This window comes from Dasypus novemcinctus, chromosome 19 (genome assembly GCF_030445035.2).
Source record: "Dasypus novemcinctus isolate mDasNov1 chromosome 19, mDasNov1.1.hap2, whole genome shotgun sequence".
In the NCBI taxonomy this organism is placed as follows: domain Eukaryota; kingdom Metazoa; phylum Chordata; class Mammalia; order Cingulata; family Dasypodidae; genus Dasypus; species Dasypus novemcinctus.
Window position 1 is genome coordinate 63,324,262 of NC_080691.1, and position 19,234 is coordinate 63,343,495.

The 19,234-nt window shown below is 39.7% G+C and overlaps 1 long non-coding RNA gene and 1 pseudogene across 2 annotated transcripts in view; one reads left to right on the forward strand and one right to left on the reverse strand.

The window, feature by feature from the left end:
• The first annotated feature begins 486 nt into the window (after positions 1-486).
• On the forward strand, positions 487-2,082 carry LOC101441736 (F-box only protein 33 pseudogene; annotated as a pseudogene).
• Positions 2,083-11,782: 9,700 nt separating this feature from the next.
• Positions 11,783-19,234, reverse strand: part of LOC111759896 (uncharacterized) — a 62,605-nt gene continuing 55,153 nt past the window's right edge. For both annotated transcript variants that reach the window (XR_002793743.2, XR_009181914.1), the window contains one exon: positions 11,783-12,976. This is a non-coding gene — a long non-coding RNA (uncharacterized lncRNA). The remainder of the gene's footprint in view (positions 12,977-19,234) is intronic.

Here is a 19,234-nt window from a genome sequence, read left to right on the forward strand (position 1 = left end):
GTGTAGTATTATCATAACAATGTTTAGTATTCTAAAACACAAACATTAAATGATATCATTTATTTGTGTCATGGATATTTCAAAAATGTATTGTAGCTTTCAAAATACATTTAGCACTTTCATTAAATTTATTCCTAAACACCTGTTTTTTATTCTTTAATGTTATTCTGAATGGAGTTATTTTGAATTCAGTTTGGGAATGATAATTGCCAGTTTATAGAAATACAATTGGTTTTTGCATGTTAATCTTATGCTGTACTCTCTTATTCTCATAGATTGTTATGGATTACTGAGAATTTTCTATATAAGAGAACATACATTTTAAAACAAGATCCTTTATTCTTTTATAATCTGTATTATTCTTCTTGCCTAACTGCACTGGCAATAATCTCTAGTAACATTTTGAATAGAGGGGGTCATGACCAACATTCTTTTCTTGTTACTAATCTAAGGGAAATATCATACCATCTTTTAGCATTAAGAATGATGGTGGTCAGTGCCACAATCCTGACTGCCTGGAACTGGAACCCAAGCAAGGGTCACCCAAGTAGCATGGTGGTGGCTGTGAGGGATGCCCTGGGGACTGGAGGTGGTATGCAGGGGGACTGCAACGGTCATTGGAGTGGGATGGCTCTGTGCAGGCAGGTGGTGGGTGCAATGTTCCTCCCCAGTGAGCTGGTTGTGCACATCTTCTCTCTTCTGCCCATACCCCACTGGCTTTGGACTTGGCTTCCTGCTCACCTTGGTGCCAGTGCCTCTTCTATCCCGAGCTCTGGCTGCAAACCATCATAAGTATGCATGCCTCTTCTGTGAAGTAGCTGGCTCAAATTCCTCATGTACAAGTGCGGCTGGTTTGTGCAAGAACTGCACATGGAGTTTGCTGCTAAGAATTGCCTGAGTGGTGGCAGTGTGGGCATCGGGGCTGTGAGAGAAAAGTGGAGCTCCTGCAGCTTTTGATCCAGTGGCTGGAAGTGCTATGCCTCTACTTGGAGCTGGTGCTGTGTGTGCTGGTCAGCATCTGGGACAATTGGAACCTGCAGAAATTTAGTGTTTCAGGAGACATATACATTCTACAACAGCAAGGAAGTTTGTCACATACATACTTCAGTAAGGTGGACCTTGATGGCAAAAATGTCAAACAAATTCAGCAGCTGCTTGAAGAAATACTGAATAATAGCAAGCAACTAAAATGACTGTCCTTTGAGTTTATGCTGTAAATTATAGCCCCAACATCACTGTCATCTCTCAAATTCTGTTGCCAACACCATGGAGCATCTGAGTTTACTGGACAACAATATTCCTGACAACAGCACTAGTCACCACAGTTGAACTGGAGGGATTTATGAATCTACACTCACTTGCCCTGGATTTCCATGACTTTCCAGCTGAGATGGCAAGAGACTTAACTGAGAGCAACCACATTACTTACAGTGACTTTCTTTCCTGGCCCTTAACATTTTCATGATGCACAAGTTTCTAGACAACATGTCAAATGATGAGCATTGGAAAGCTCTGTCACAAAAGAGCACCAACCTTTGGTCTATATGATGACTTTTGATAGCAAGAGTGAAGATATGTTAAAGATACTGAACCCCAGTGTACCACTAGAGAGGATTCATTTGGACAGCTACATCACTTGTATTTCACAGGCTCATGTTGATCTCACATCCAGGCAGGATGAAAGTTCCTAAGTCATTATAAATTAATGAATGATGTGATTGAAACATCTGTTTTCCAGATCACAGTCACAAATGAAATGAAGATCCATTGGTTTTATTAGCATGGAGGTGCACAAAGATTTCTCTTCTTGCAATTCATGGTTACACAGTGTGGGCACTCAACCTCATTGCCTCTGCTCATCTTCCTGGCTTTGACTGAAAAGTGCTTGAAGTCAGTAAAGAAAGCACTGATTTTGACCAAGGTGAACTGGCCAACCAGGATGTGGATAAAGTGCATACCCTTCTTGAGCAGGTATCCCTGGGCTTGTGTCAACCTTGGCATGCTGTTCTGCACATGGACTCCCTTCACATTCCTGGGGCTTCCAGGGCTTCCCATATGGGAAACAGGAGCCCAATCAATTGAGTCACAGCCATTTCCCCCTTTGTGCTGTTTTTAATCAATATTAGTTTTATAGAATTATATATGTATATTCTACTTCTTGATCAAAGAACATAGTGGAATATTAGTTTAGAAGGGCTTGCATGATTAATGGACTTGTTAACAGATCTTAGGGAGATAAACTGAAGGTTACCTGAGGTTGCAGGCTAACTTTATTTTTCCCTGAATTACTCTGCCTTTTTAATGTTTTTAATATTTGTATATCAGAGTTCAGAGCACAGGAGCCAAATTATTTATATATAGATAGATAGTTATCCATATCCTGGTAGATTTACATGCAGTTGCATTGCATTCATTTCATGCATTTTGACAGCATTTCATTAATTTTGATTTGAAATGGAAGAACGGAGAATAATTTGATCCTTATTGAGTTCTCTTATCAGAAAAGTCAAGACTTTAACTTTCATTCCACATATAATAGTTGTTATCACTACTTACAATTCCAAATATTGTATAGTACAAGGTTAGAGAACATTCCTTAATCCTTTTTTCAAAACACATAAACATGAAAACTCAAATTGTTGGATTTTTAAAATTGTTTCTGACTTAATTTTATTCATCAATTATTTTATACATTCAAATTATCTTTTTAGCCCAGATTTCAAATAGTGGAGAAATAATGAAGCTGTATTCTGAACACAAAGTTGTAAACATACATGTTTCAAGCAAACATTAGTCATGAAAACACTAGCAACAAGTGACTGGGTTTTTCTCTCAGCATATGTGTCAGCTGCTAAAGAATAGACATAAATGCAAAAATGTCCCTATGCTGGCAGGGGCTGGCCCATTCTGACCAGCCAGATACTGCTAGATTATAATATTTAAAGTTGAATTTCTACCTATGGTACACAGCTTTGCTGTAGGTCACACAGCAGCCTCAGAACCCTGAAAAAAAAAATGCACCTGTTTCACTGAATAGTGAATGTAAAGGAAAGAAAGGAAAAACTGAAAGATTGTTCTATCACAGTTATGAGCTGTTATGGTACATGAAGAACATGTCATGAAGTATATTTTAAAACCTTGTTTTATCTGAGTGACATTATAAACTGATTTAACTGTTTCAGGCAACTGTGGTACAGATGTGGTCACTGTGAGACATCCACCTGACCCCAGTATAAGTGGCATGAATGTTGATGTGTTTAGTGTTAAAAGACACTCTGCAATAATAAAACCAGTAGCTAACATGGGTGTCCAGCACTGCTGAGACCTGGATGCTCTGAGGTGACAAGATATGATTCTATTTATGGAAAAATGTGTATGTGATTTACAAATGGTTTAATATCTTATATTAAAATGACCTTTTGACAGGTGTGCACTGTTTTTTTTCTCCAGGGAGCATATATCATGCAGATTTTATATGTACATCAGTAGTGTGAATCTACTGACACAGTATGTGTAAATGCCAGATGTGGTGAGACTTTATCTTATAAATGTGATCTGATAAAATAACTCCTGACAGAAACTGTAAGCAAACCAACTAAATGTTTGACCGTATGACAGATGGCATATATTTTATGTTAAATGTATATTCTTTTAATCAATGAATTAAGCATTAAAAAGTGATCATTATATTTTATTGTATATGGAGCATGAAAACTTTTTGTGTTAAACTGCAATAGTCCTTTAAAAAAAAGAATGATGTTAATGGTCCATTATTTGTAAATGCCTTTTAATGGTCAGAGAAAGGTTCTGTACTATGATCACTGATAGTACTTAATTAAAAGGACACTGGATTTTAAGGGGATTTTTCCTTGTATATTGAGATGACCATTCAGTTTTTCTTTCTATTCTATTGATTTAATATGTTCTAATATTTGGTTGATGCAAGTTAAGTAAATCTTGAATCCCTTGAGGAAAAATGCCATTTTTACAACATGGAATTATTTTTATATGTTACTAGATCTTTCTATAAAGGATTTGAGGGTATTTCCCCTATATTCAGAAGAGAAATTGATATCACAATTTGGGAAGAATTGTAATTAATTTATCTCTAAATGATATATAGAATATATCTATGAAAGTATACTCATTTTGAATTTTCATTTTGGCTAGTTATGATTATTGACAAAAATCTCTTCATTTGCTATGTGTCTATTAAGATCACTTATCTATTAATTTTTGAAAAATTTTCATCACATGGCATATTTATAGGAATTTTTCCATTTCATCAAACTTTTCTCAATTATTATGGCACATCATTCAAAGTGTTCCTTTCAATCTTTATTACTATTATGTCACATTCTAATTAGTAATTCTAATAATTCTGGTAATGCTATTTCAATTATATAATTGAATATGTCTAGATATAGATATATTTCTTAATATTTTATTTTTCTCTTCATCTCCAGAATTTCCATTTGATTTTTTTGTAACACCTGTCTCTTTATTGATATTAATTATTTCGTACAATGTTACTAATATATCTTCTTTTGCTATTTTTTAGTTTTCTATTAGTGAAAACATTTATAATGACTACTTGAAATGATCTGTTAAATATGATATATGAACTTTCCCACAAGTAGTTTCTGTTACATGCATTTTTCCAGTGTATGGGTTATGCACTTGTGCATCTTTGTATACCTAATTTCTCATGGGAAACTGGACAGTCTGGGTAATATTTTGTATCAAGTCCAGATAGTGCCAGTCTTCCCACAGTGCTTGCTCTGTGCCTCCTTATTTGTTTAGTGGCTGACTGGAATAATTCAGCAAAGTATTATTGCACCACTGTGCTAAGTTTCTGATAGTTTCCTCAGGGAGATGCAGATTTGGTTATTCCAATAGTCGTCCTGGCTTGAGAGATTTACTGATATTCCTCTCTTCAAATGGCCATACCTCACGTATACATAAATGATTGTTGTCTAATTGCTCTTATTTGTTAAAACTACATCATTAGGTCTAAATATTTCTAATCTAATCAAATTCTGGACATTTCTTTGGGTTAGTTATGGGGTCAGGGCTTGGGGTTTTTCCTAACCCAAGAAGTCTTTTCTCAGCTGACTTATTCCCCAGTACTCTCTTGTCAACTATCTGGTCTTCAGTCTAGACTGTCTTCACTAGTCCACCATTCTTCTTCCAATTACCTTCACCAAAATGACACAGTCTGTGAGAAAATTATGAGATTGCAACTGCTCCCAATTCTGTTGAAAAGAATTCAGCCAAGATCTTTTATCAGAACTCTAAAACTGAGGATGGGAAAATGAAAACCTCACTCTGAAAGAAACCCCACTCTAGAAAGTGAGTATTTGGTGAATAAGTGGGACAAGTTTGAGGTTTGCCACTCCTTGCTTGAAATCAGCCTCATGAATCAAAAATGGATATCCTCAGCAGGCCACACCCAAGAATGTGACTGAATTCCATGAATGGGGCATGAGCAAAAGAAGGGAGCACTATTACTTGATCACACTCAGTCTGGACTTAACTTCAGAAACAGTGTCTGGTTCAGGGTGAGATGTGCTGATGCCCTGCTCTTCCTGGAAAGAAACACCTGTTATGGACTTTTACTTGTTTAGATTCTTTCACTCAGCATAGCTCTAATAATTCATTCTTATGTTATTGTGTATTATGTCCATTAATTTGAACAGTAAATAGTATTACAGTATACCCATATGTCTAAATTTGTTTTTCTTTAACCAGTTGGTTGGAGTTTTTGTTGTTTCCAATTTATGTGTAATCTAATACTCATTGTGGCCATGTAGATAGCTGAGGACAATTTTGCTATTATTACAGGAACAAAAAAATAAGAAATCTCAAAAACCACACATTTTCAAAATGTACTCAACATAGAAAAAGATGATATATCACAGAGCTAAGAAAAATCCTAAAATTTCAAGAGAGTGAACTGCTAAAATGAGAAATAGCACACACACTAAAACCTAGTGGGGGTTGGTATTGTCAGATCACACAAAAGTTAGTAAGATTAAACTAGTAATTAATAAATTTCTAAACTCTTACTGTGATAAAATTATTAAAGTGAATTTCACAGGGGCCATTTCTCTACTATCTTGCAGGTTTTTTCTCCAAAATTAAGGGAATACATTTAAAAAGCTACACAGAAGAAAACAAAACAAATAATAGATTATTTCCCAGTGTTGTTTAATGAGAGGGACAGCAACTATTATAGAAATGCACCCACAACCACCTCCTTAGATGCACTATAAAACAAAAAAATTATTCTTCATGGGAAATGCAAAAGAAACCAATACCTTACGGCCATTGGTGGGATCCATTAGAAGGTGGAAGAAGACAGAGTTCATCATGGAATGACTGTTCAGAAGCCTCCCCGACCCCCACTTCACTAAGGAATAAAAGCCTTAATCCACAGATGAAGTTTTCTAAAATAGATCATTAAAGACAATGCAGCTTAGTGAGCAATATCTGGGAAAATACATGCTTTACCTCAGAAAGAGTCGGAAATACATGACAGGAGAAGCATTATCTCATAAGGAGGGACAAGGGCACATGGACAATATTCCCATCACTGTCTATCTTGCTCATTTCCCAGCCTATCCTCTGGAATCTTGGATTCAGAGAATATGATAGACAAGAAGTCAGGTAAGCTTCAAGAGAGTCATGTTCTGAAAATGTTCCCTGCTACTGTACTGGGTCATACAGACATACTGGGGCCTGCACAACTGGGAACAGGAACTCACTTTTACACAAGTCATGGTGATGAGAAAGCTGTTTCTCGCTGAGCAGGGGACAGGCACTTGGAGGCATGCTCTTCTTCCCAGAATGCACTGGATCTTGAAGTCAAGCATGCACCTGAGTAGGTCTGACCTCCTTGTCAGCACTCTTAGATAAACTCTGCCTTTGGAAGCCTGTGGGTGTGTAGGGAGGGTTAGAGTGTCACAAGTTCTTTCTGATGACCTGACATGCTTCACAGACAACTACTAGAGGGAGATTAATATTATATTTATAGAAAACTTTTGATCATATTAGGGACTAAGAATAGGTGACAAATGAGCAATGTGTACACATATGAAAAAATTAAAATAAAGGCTTTAATTAAATATAAATGTATCAGGAATGCTATTTGGATAAAAATGATGCATTGTGAACCTGTTCTTTTTATCTTATATATCTATTATATATTGGAAAGCTGTGTGAATGATACAATGATGGCATTTTATGTAATACAATCATAATTTATAAGGGGCTTAATATAAGAGCAGGGAACTGATCTTTGATGCCACATAAGAAGGAAAGAATAAAATAAAGTACTTGGATGCTTCTCCTACAGAGGACCAGGCTTTCCAGTTCCTTCTCCTTCTGAGGACATGGGTCTCTTCATGATGGAGGGGGGGGGGGCGGTTAATTTGCCTGTGAGTTCTCCAAGATTCGAGTTAAGTCGAGGGAAATAATTTACAGAGAGAGTAAATGTAAATTATGTTCACATTTTCAAGTATATTCACAAGATAGAACCAATTCCCACAATTAACATAAAAGTTTATATGATATATATGTATAAATGTATTGAACATACATTTAGTAACATTCTAAGGAACTGTTCTGAGTTTGAATCTTGAGTACATAGCAGCACTGCTTAGAAATGATGCAATGGCTGTTCTCTGGTGGTTACACATTGAGAAGCAAGAAGAGGGAACCTAAGGCATGGATAGGAAACTCCTCCCTGGTACCCCTGGGATTGGACCCTGATCACCCTCTGGTGATCATGAGCTTCCCCTGCAGTACAGCCACCTGCAGTGCTCATATGGCTCCAAGGAGAAGAAACCATCATCTTAAGAATAACTCTCATGTGGAGGCATTCTCAGGACTTGGAGTTGTCCTGGGTGGTGCCCCAGGGACAATTGCCGGATGTTGTATGTCCTCCCATGGCCCACTGGATGGAACGTGGGAAAGTGTGGGCTATGGTGTGGAACACGGGACATGGGGTGCAGCGATGCCCGGAGATGTACTCACCAGACGCAATGGATGTGGCATGATGATGGGGGAGAGTGTTATTGGGGGGGAAGTGGGGGGGTGGGGACAGTGGGGGCAAATGGGGACCTCATATTTTTTTAATGTAACATCTTTTTTAAAAATGAATAAATTGAGTAGAATTTGGGAAAAACAAAAAAAGAATAACTCTCAGACTGAAAACGAATGGAGGATGTCCTGTAGGTTTACTGAACTGTAGAGGACCTGTGACTCATGTTTCCCTCCTAATTTCTCCTTATTGTAATGAAAATGTTCATTCTTTTTCTATCCATTTGTATATTGAAAGCAGATAAATTGTTTTGTGAGTTTCAGAGGTCTACAGCAGATGGGGCTTTGTCACAAGACAAACTGCATTTCTTTATATTGGTTATGATATGATTTAGTACTTGCATTTTAAATGATTTAAGGCTTTTTTGAATATCATGATGACTTTTTGGAATTCAGAGGGTGGAGTGTAGCAGTTTGATATAATTGAAGAATTCCAAAAGGAAATATTGGATTATGCTTGTAATCTGATCTGTACCTGGGCATGTTTGAGTTATGATTAGGGCATTTCATCCCCACCCCTTTTGGGGGTGGAGACTCTCAGATAAATGGCATGGTGAAGAACAGAGTTGGGAATTTCTGATGTCAGAGTTTGATTTTGAAGACTCGGGAAGTCAGCACCCAGAGGAAAGAGAAGCCAGCCCCAGGAAGGAAGGAACCTTGAACCCAGAGAAAAACAAGCCCCAGGAACATAAGAACCCAGGAAGTCTGAACCCTCAAACACCTTGGCAGCCATCTTGCTCCAAACAGACTTTGGTGAGGGAAGCAACTTATGCTTTATGGCCTGGTATCTGTAAACCCCTATCCCAAATAAATATCTTTTATAAAAACCAACCAATTTCTCATATTTTGCATCAGCACCCCTTTGGCTGACTAATACACCTAGCAACAGGAAAGAAATAAACTACTTTCAAGTATTCAGTCATCCTATGTCTACCAATCATTCCTTCTAGATTTTGGTGATATTCTTTTCTCAGGGGAAATGTTTGAAGCTCAGGGCTCCTGCAAGTACATCCTGCGGATATTCTGGGCATTGATCTGTTATGAAACTATATTAGGAGGGTGGACTGAGAAGGAAAAGCCAGTCTGCTTGAGTTTGCAATTGCTTTTGAATAAAGCCTTGTGTGCATGATATGAGTATGGGCACAACCACCAAAAGAATTAATGAAGGGGTGCAGCCACTTGGTGAAACTGGATGGGTTCTAGAAGGAGAAATTATTTCTCTGTGTTATGAGGTCATTCATTTTGTTCTTTAGTTTTTTTAATGCTTTCAAAGATGTTGATTTATTTACACCATAGCAATGAAAATTTTATTTGTAAATTACTACCTTAGAAATTATAGTAATATCAAAGGTCAATAAGAACATCAATTAAATGATATTAAGTTGAAATAAGTTCTATCAAAATTACATTTAAAGAGTGAAAATGCTGGTTGATGTCTTGATGTGTGATTGAGTTCAATGCTGCAGGAATGTGTGGGGGTGTAGTATGTGGAAGGGTTGATTGATTTTTGAAGTATCTATGGAGGAAAATGTGTTTGGTGCCACTTTTCTCCACTTTGCTGATGTCATTCCTCACTTGTAGCTTCACGTGTGAAATTAAATTTGTCAGAGCTGCTATATATTTTCATTACTCCTATTAGTGGCATAATGGAAGCCAGAAAGGACCTGTTTGTTCCCGCCCCTCTGACCACCATGACTGTCCAACCACCACTTGTCATGGTCTTGCCCTGACACGTCACACCTGTGCTACTGGGCAGGTCAGCCCCACTCACCATCAGGCTCCTTATCTAAACATTGACTGGTTTTGCTCCACTCTTCTCTGAATGTTTTCTCCCTTATTAATTGATGGACATAACTTAAAAGCAGCATAATGCTACTTGGATTATTTAGTTAAAGATTAAATAATAAATTTGGTGAGACCTTTCTCTTGCTTGATTCCAAGTTGGTGAAGCAGTAATAAGAGGTAAAAAGGAGTTGCCAGAATAATAAAATCACCAATAACAAATAAATTTTTGTTTAATACAGCAAAAAATCTATCAAACTCACCCACTTTGTACACATGGGTGGGGTTCCTCTCTTGGCCCAAGGTGAATTCTTAATTCCAGATCTCAGCTTCCATGGTTTTCCTCTTAAAGCTATTTCTCCTCCAATCTATCCCTTCTATGTCCTTTGTATTCCAGGCTGACAGTGGTTTTCTTCATACAGCTCTCACAAAAACCTTGTTGGTTTAGCATGCAGGAAGCAGGGATCCAAGCCATCAGACAGTAAGACTTTCCACAAGTCTTTCTGACATAACTGCATCTTCAATCTTGATTTATGAGTTCCAAGTTTAGTTAAGTCCTCAGATGGGGCACTTTCATCTGCAAGCTTGATTTCCAAAGGCTTGGAATTTCCAGAATCAGTTTCTGTTTTCTTTGTGCCCATCAATTCAGTTCTCAGCTTATTTTGCTTGTCTACAATTTTGCTATAAGCTGCAAGCAGAAGCCAAGCCACATACCTGGGTTTCATTTGGAAATTTCTTCAGCTAAATGCCCAGGCTTGCCATTTTCAAATTCTGTCTTCCATAAAATGCCAGGAATTAATCTTGCTAAGTTCTCTGCAACTTGAAAAAAAAGATCACCTTTCCTGCAGTTTCCAATAATAGTTTCATCATATACTTCTAAGGCATCAAAAAAATCTTTTTAGCATCAATGTTGCTAAGAACAGTCTCTTCAAAGTATTCTAGGCCTTTTCCATCAAGCATCTCACAACTCCTCCAAAAAATCCCCCTTACCCATTTATAAAACCATTCCAGCATTTTGGTAATGGCAAAAGCACTTCCCCACTCCTTGGTAACAAATTCTGTATTAGGAAACCAAAGGGGTGCTGATGCAAAATACCAGAAATCTGCTGGGCATTATAAAGGGTATTTATTTGGGGTAGGAGCTTACAGATACCAGGCCATAAAGCATAAGTTACTTCCCTCACCAAAGTCTATTTGGAGCAAGATGGCTGCTGATGTGTGTGAGGATTCAGGCTTCCTGGGTTCCTATGTTTCTGGGGCTTACTTTTCTCTGGATTCAAGTTTCCTTCCTTCCTGGTGCTGCCTTCTCTTTCCTCTGGGTGCTGACTTTCTGAGTCTTCAGCATCAAACTCTAACATCAGAAATTCCCAACTCTGTTCTTCACCATGCCATTTATCTGAGAGTCCCCACCCCCAAAAGGGGTGGGGACACAATGCCCTAATAATAACTTTATCATACCCAGGTACAGATCAGATTACAAGCATAATCCAGTATTTCTTTTTAGAATTCATCAATTATATTAAACTGCTACATTAGGATACAAGGGAAAGAATTATATGTAAATTAGAAGGTAATGAGATGCATATCTCCTTGGTCCTAGATTCCATTACTTGTGGTCAAGAATTCCGTTGAAGGAATGAAGTATGAAAAATAGCTCCAACTGGATGGTCACCAGTTGGCCAGACCTGTGCAGGAGAAGCCCCAGGCTGTCTCACTTCAACTTTCTTTTATTTTTTTTAATTTTGTGTCTGGCTTATTTTATTTATTATTTTATTTTATTTTTCCTAATGAATATTTTTGTATTATCTTTAAAAAGACACATAAATCACACAAAATGTTACAATAAAAAATATGAGTTTCCTACATACCCCACTCCCCACACCCCCCACTCCTCCCACATCTACAATTTCTTTCATTAGTGTGGTATATTCATTGCATTTGATGAGTACAGTTTAGAGCATTGCTTCACAGCATGGATTATAGTTTAGGTTGTAATGTACACTATCTCCAAGTTCATTCAGTGGGTTATGACATCATACCCCACATCATCTGTCCCTGCAATAAATTTATTAATTGACATAGTAAAATTCTCTCCCTGGAATTTGGTCATGCAATGTATGTGTGTGATTTCCTAAACATACTAATCATACAATTATATAACCAGCCATGGATATTCACCCATATGCATAAAAGTTAATGAATAATAAAAGCAAATATTAAGTAGAAACTTTGGTACTTAAGCAAGAGTAAAACTGCAGCATGGTGAGTCAGCTCTGAGTCACTTTAGACCAACAATTGTCCCCTGTCTGTAGATATAACAAATGTAAACTCTGCCTAGCTCTCATGTTGACATTTTTGTGTGTTTTTTTGCCATCTATGGTTTTACATACAAGCCCTGCTTTGAGGCTTAACACCCTCTGCCCTTGCCTTGACCCTGGATGCTAGGGTCCATGGTCCCAAGCTCTCTTTCCAACTGCTCCAGGTCCTATCCTAAGGAGAAAGTAGTGCTAAGCTGCCCTGAACCTGTCCCTGTTCCTGGCCCCTGGAGTCAGTCGTCCATAAATCTCTCTGCACCTGACTTGAGTCCAGGTCCCTGGACTCCGTAATCTGGAGCTCCCCTTGTTCCCTCCCTGTACCTGCAGTTTGCTCAGTGGTCTTGAGCCTCCCTTCACCTGCCCCTTGTCCTAGTCTCTGGGATGCATGTTCCTGACATCCCCGTGTTCCCCCTGTACCTATCCTGGTCCTCATCCTTGGGCTTGGTATTCCTGAAAGCCCCCTGCACTCAGTCCTGTTGGTCCAGAAGAAGGCTGTAGGCCTGGGCTCCTACTTTCTTCCCTGCAATGTGGGTCACACACAGCAAATCTTCTTTGGCCTTGAGCATTTAAGTTGTTGGATATAGGTGACACCTGGAACTGTCCTTGGCAGGAATCCTGGCAATTGATGATTGAGCGACAGCTGTGCTCAGTAATGTTGTAGCTGCCAAGCATCTGCAGGCTCCTCTGCATTCGCAAAGACCCTAATCATGGACCTTGCTCACTCTGCTCTCAAGGCATCCACAGGCACACTGATTACTGGTCCAAACAACTGTTACCTGGGAGAGGAGAAACACAGATCCTTAAAGAAATCTCTAGATGACTAAAGACACCCTCCCTTGCCTCTGTCTGCACATGACCTTAGAGCTGTGGGGTTCTGAGCACCCCCTGGAGGCCTCTCTGCAGGGGAGGTTTGAGTCTGGGCTTACACTACTCCCTTTCACTCTCTCACTCAGTAATGCACAGTGGCATCCTTGGCTCTCAGATTATCCATTTGCAGATACAGCATGTTTTAGGCCTTGGCTCCTGAGATGATGAACTGGCCCTTTATAGAATCTGCATAGTGTGTCTTAATTCCATCACCCTAAACCACTCCTGAGACCCTCTTGGACCAATCCCATCTAGTAGTTACTGAAGATGAATCACAAGGATGTCCAGGAGAGTTCCAGAGACCCCCTCAGTCCATAACAAGTATCTCTCAGACTCTACTACCTGCACCCCACATTGGACACCTCCAGGCACTAAGAAATACTGGTCAGAAACCTTTCAAAAATATTCAGTCTTTCTCTCACTTATGTATATTTATGTACTCAATATTTATTTTTATCCAGAAAGGTCCTTCAAAAATTCAACAATAAAAACCCATGTCAAGTGAAACTTCACAGTGAATTGTATCTTTTTAGTTCCCATCACTGAATGGGAACACCTGGGATTCCCAGGACTGTGACTCCTCTCCAAGAGCTGCAGGGTAAAGGCTGAACTGGTTTACTTCAGCAAAGGGAGGGGTGCCCCTTGCCTTTCCTCCTGCATTAAAGCATAGTCTGGGGCTGGATGTCTTCAGAGGGGACAATGTTCAGAGCAGATACAAGTGACTGGGGAAGTTGGATGACTATAACAGCATTCAGGAAAAAATGTTGTTTTATTATATGTTAATGCTGGGACAAAGCTTATACCAACCATCTTATTTCATTTTTACAAAGGCACACTAAACTTGTAAGTAATAATCAGTGCAACCTCCATTTCACAGCTATAAAACTACACACAGAAGATAGAGGGATTGTGTGCCTTGATCATGAGTTTATATACCTGTAAGTGGGAGCCCATGTCTAGACCTGTGCTCTTCACCACAGGACCCAAGTGCCCCCTGAACCAGCTCCAGGACAGAGTGAGGCCAGCCTCCTGAGGTTTCCACCATCCACAGCCCACTTTGTGTAATGAGAACTGATTGTGTTGTTGCTGTGTTCCAGTGTTTACATGAATAATATAGAGAAGTCCTGGGTTCAGTAAATGTTTTCTAGGAGTGTCTGACACATAATGTGTCATTATTTATGTCTGCATCTCTACTCCCCAGTGAATGTATCTACTTTTAATAAGCACATTTATTGAGGTAAAATTGATATATGATAAACAGCATATTTTTAAATGTTCAATTTAATAAGTACCAATGTATGTGTACAACCCAAGCAGCTAGCACCATAATCAAGAAAAAATGTTCATCTAAAACCCTACAAATTTTCTCATGTTTGTTGATTATACTGGATTTTTGTTGGTTTCTGAATTATCAGTGGAGGAAAGGGATGTTTGGCACCACTTTCTCTACTTTGTTGATGTCATTCCTCAGTTGTAACTTCAGGTGTGTAATTTAAGTATGTTGTCAGATTTAATGTACTTTCATAACTCATACTAGTCGTATAATCCCCTCTAGGATCCTTGGTCCTGCCCCTGACATATCACACATGTGCTGCTGAGGTAGGTCAACCCCACTCATCATTAATCTCATCAATTGAACATTGGCTGATTTTGATCTACTCACCTCTGCATGTCTCTTTGCCTTACAATATTAACAGAACTTGAAAGCAGCATAATGCAACCTGGCTAATCAATAATATTACCTAAATATTAAATAATATATTATTAAGACCTTCATCTCTAGTCTGGTTCCAAGTTGGTGTGGCAGCAATGTGAAGTGAAAAGGAATTGGCCTGGGTACTAAAGTCACCAAAGTTTATGGTAAGATTTGGGGATTTGGAAAATAATAAGGAAGCTCCAAGGTCAGGACCTGATATATAAGACATTCAGAAATTCCATGCCTAAAGGTGTTGTCAGGGGAGGTATGGCAAGAAAATGAAATCCACATGTGGGATGAATTTTGTCTCTGTGTGCACATTGTGCTGAAGTTCAAAGTGCATTTTTCATTGGTGACATATTTCCAAATCTTTCTCTTCAGTGCAGTGTGGTTGGCATTTGGTTACATTTATTGACATGGATGAACTGCTGTGTATATTGTTTCATATAACAGTATAGCTTTTATTTATCAATTTAAATGCATTAATGAAAATTACTGAACTTCTCTCATTAGCCATGTAGCAAATTCATGACCAAGTTTACCTTGTCCTTCTCATGAGATGACTAGAGAAGTCACAAGAGCAAAACCCAGTTATTCCCTTATACTACCACTGCACATGCTCCTGATCTTGTTACCTATTCTACACACTCATGTTGCCACCTGCACTTGGCCCTGGTTCTGATTCTGTACTTGGTTGTCCTGAGCTCCCCTGAAACTGCCTCTCATCCTGTCTCTGTGATGAATGCTTCTGACTTCCACCTACCCCAGTTCTGTACCCTTTGGTTCCATGATTATGAGTTTCTCCTATGCCTGACCCTGGCTCTGGTGTTCCTTAACTCCCCTGCACCTTGTCCTGGCCACTCCCCTAGTCCTGGCCCTTGAAATCTATATTGTTGAGTGCTCCCTGCACCTGCTTTGGCTCTGGACACTAGGCTCCATGGTCCTGAGCTCTCCCTCCACTGGCCCCAGGTCCTTTTTTAGGGACTCAATAGTGCTGATAGCACCTATCCCTGGAACTGACCCCTGGTCTCAGTGGTCAGGCTCTCAGAATTCCTGAGATCCCCCTGTACTCAGTCCTGCTGGTCATGCAGGGAACTTAGGCCTGGACTCCTACATTATTCTCTCAACTGTGTGTCCCCACAGCATATCTTCTTTTTTTTAAAAAAAAGGTTTATTTTATTTCTCTCCCCTTCCCACCCCTCATTGTCTGCTCTCTGTGTCCATTCACTGCATGTTCTTCTGTGTATGCTTGCATTTTCAGATCCTTAGAAGAAATGTCAGATGACAAAATCACCCTACCCAGTCTCTGTCTGCACATGATCTTGGCTCAGTGAGATCCTGAGCATCCTGTGGAGGCTACTCTGCAGGGGAGGTTTGAGTTAGGGCTCATACTACCTCTCTTCACTATATCTCACTCAGTAATACATGGCCACATCCTGGGCTCCCAGACTGATCGCTTTTAGACACAGCATGTTCTAGGCCTTTTCTTTGAGATGACGGCATTGGTCTTCATAGTCTGCTTAGTATCTTCTTAATTTCATCACTCCAGACCCACCTTGAGGCCCTGTTGGAAACAACCCACCCAGTGACTACTAAAGTTGAATCCTTAGGACGTCCAGGAGAGTCTCAGAGACACCCCTCCCCGCCAGGTATTATCCAATTCTCAAGATTCCAACGTCCAATAATATAAACCCAGCTAAGATCAATCTCTGGTGAATCATCTATGATTTGTTACCATCACTGAAGGGTAACACCTGGGAATCCCAGGGCTGGGATTTCTCTCCCAGAGCTGCAGGGTGAGGGCTGGGCTGGTTTACATCAGCAAAGTGAGGGGTCCTACTTGCATTTCCTCCTGCCATATAACAAGGACTATGGTTAGATACCGTCAGAATGAATCATTCCTAGAGCAGATATGAGTGTCCCAGGAAAAATGGGTGGCAATGATAAAATTCAGGAAACTGTGATTTCTTATTATATGGTTATGATGAACTAACCTCTTATATAAATCATTTTATTTCATTTTTATAAAGGTACACTAAGGAGAAATAACTGTCAAGTTTACCTTCATTTCACAGATGTGATACTACAAACAGAATAAAAGAGACCTGAGTAGCATGCCTATGAGCACGATTCTGATATTTGCATGCCCATGTCTAGACTTGTGCTGCAGTCCACTGGATGCAGATTCCTCCCCAAAACAGCTCCAGGGCAGAAAGTGAGGTTTTCATTGTTGTGTTAGACAACCAAAGGGGTGCAGATGCAAAATACCAGAAATCGGTTGGTTTTTATAAAGGGTATTTATTTTGTGGTAGGAACTTACTTAGAGACACCAGGCCATAAAGCATAAATTACTTCCCACAACAAACTCAATTTTCACATGTTGGAGCAAGATGGCTGCTAATGTCTGTGAGGGTTCAGGCTTCCTGGGTTCCTCCCTTCCAGGGGCTTGCTTTTCTTTCCTCTGTGGGCTTACTTCCTGAGGCTCCAGCTTAAGGCTTCAGCATCAAACTCCCACATCAAAACTACAACATTAAAAGCCCTCTAACTCTGTCCTTTGCCATGCCTTTTATCTGTGAGTCCCCATGGCCAAAGAGTGGGAACTCAATGCTCTCCTGGCACAAGAGGTTTACATAATTACTTGATCAGGTAAACCTATGAATCCAATATAATCTAATATGCCCAGAGGAAAAGATCAGTTTACAAATACCCACTATTTCTTCTTGGAATCCATCAATATTATCAAAGTGCTACAACCCTCCACACCTGCCTTTGCATAATGAGAAAAAACTGTGCTGTGGCCACTTTCTAGGTGGAGAGGACCAGGGTTCAGTAATTTTTTTCAGGAGTCTCTGACACATCATATCAATATTTATGCCTCCATCTTTCTTTCCTTACCTAAATATCTACTTTTAAACTATTATTACCTATAAAGTGTCAAATTCTTTGTGTATTTTCCTATGTGTACACCTATGCAACCAGCACTACAATCAAGATAGTGTGCACATGGGAAAACATGGAGGAAACTTGAGGACCTTATGTTGATTGAAGCAAGCCAGGCATTGAAGGCCAAATACTACCTGGCCTCTCTGATATGAATTAAGCAAATCAAGCTGTCTCAGAGAGCTAGAGACTGGAAGATAGGATTACAGGAAATGGCAGGGAGAGGAAAGTTGTGAGCAAACATCCACACAGGTGAAATCTGTGATAAATGAAGGTAAGTAGATGTGCAGTGAAGGAGTACAATGGGGATATAGGGATACTATTTGGTTGGGCTTGAAGAAGTTAGGGATGGAAGGATGGGTTAGATGTTCCATGGAATTGGGGAAAGGGTTGGGGAGCAGGTAAGCATGAGAGATTGTCAAGTACATGGTTGAAACTATAATGTAGAGAAAACTCTTTAGAAAATATAACAAGTAAGGGTTACTGGTTTAAGGTGTTTGATGGGGGGCATCTGGCACAGGGTGCACCTGGGGCCAGCTTCTGGGAAGTGTGTGAGTGCTGACCATGCCATAGTTATATCAGTGGGTGGAGAGCCACACAATGATCAAGAAGGTGTTGTACCCATATCCTAGAAAGCCAGATATTCTCAAAGTAGTTGGTATCTCTCCGGAGCAAGGGTGGCTCAATGGGAGAGGAGAGACTAATGTGTCAAGCCCCCAGCATTGTTGCAAGTATCTATGAATCTTGTCCTTCAAGCAGTGAAGCTTGGTTGTCACTTTGGGCCTCAAGGGGAAGGGGAGAGAACAATAGAATAGATGGAAGAAGGGGTAACTGGGGAACAATGCAAGTGTTCTGTATGATCATGCAATCATGGATACAGGCCATGATAAATTATACCAAAAATTTATAAAAGTGTATAGTCCAATGGGAAGCAGACTTGGCCCAGTAGTTAGGGCATCCATTTTCCACATGGGAGGTCTGTGGTTCAAACCCCGGGCCTCCTTGACCTGTGTGAAGCTGGCCCATGCGCAGTGCTGATGCATGCAAGGAGTGCTGTGCCACGCAGGGATGTCCCCCGCGTAGCGGAAACACGATGTGCAAGGAGTGCGCCCCATAAGGAGAGTCGCCCAGCGTGAAACAAAGTGCAGCCTGCCCAGGAATGGCACTGCACACACAGAGAGTTGATGCAGCAAGATGACGCAACAAAGAGACATAGATTCCCATGCCACTGACAACAGAAGCAGACAAAGAAGAACACGCAGCAAATGGACACAGAAAACAGACAACTCGGGACAGGGGAAAGGGTAGAGAAATAAATAAAAATAAAAATAAATCCTTTTAAAAAAAGCGTATAGCCTAAAATTAAACTGTAATGTAACCAAAAATTCATAAAAGTGTACACACTAAGATGTAAACCATAATGTACCCATAGTTAGTAGCTTTATTTCGATATTTGTACATTAGTTGTAGCAAATGTAACATTCACATGTAAAAAGACCATTGCTGGGGAAGGATGAGAAGAGGGAGGACG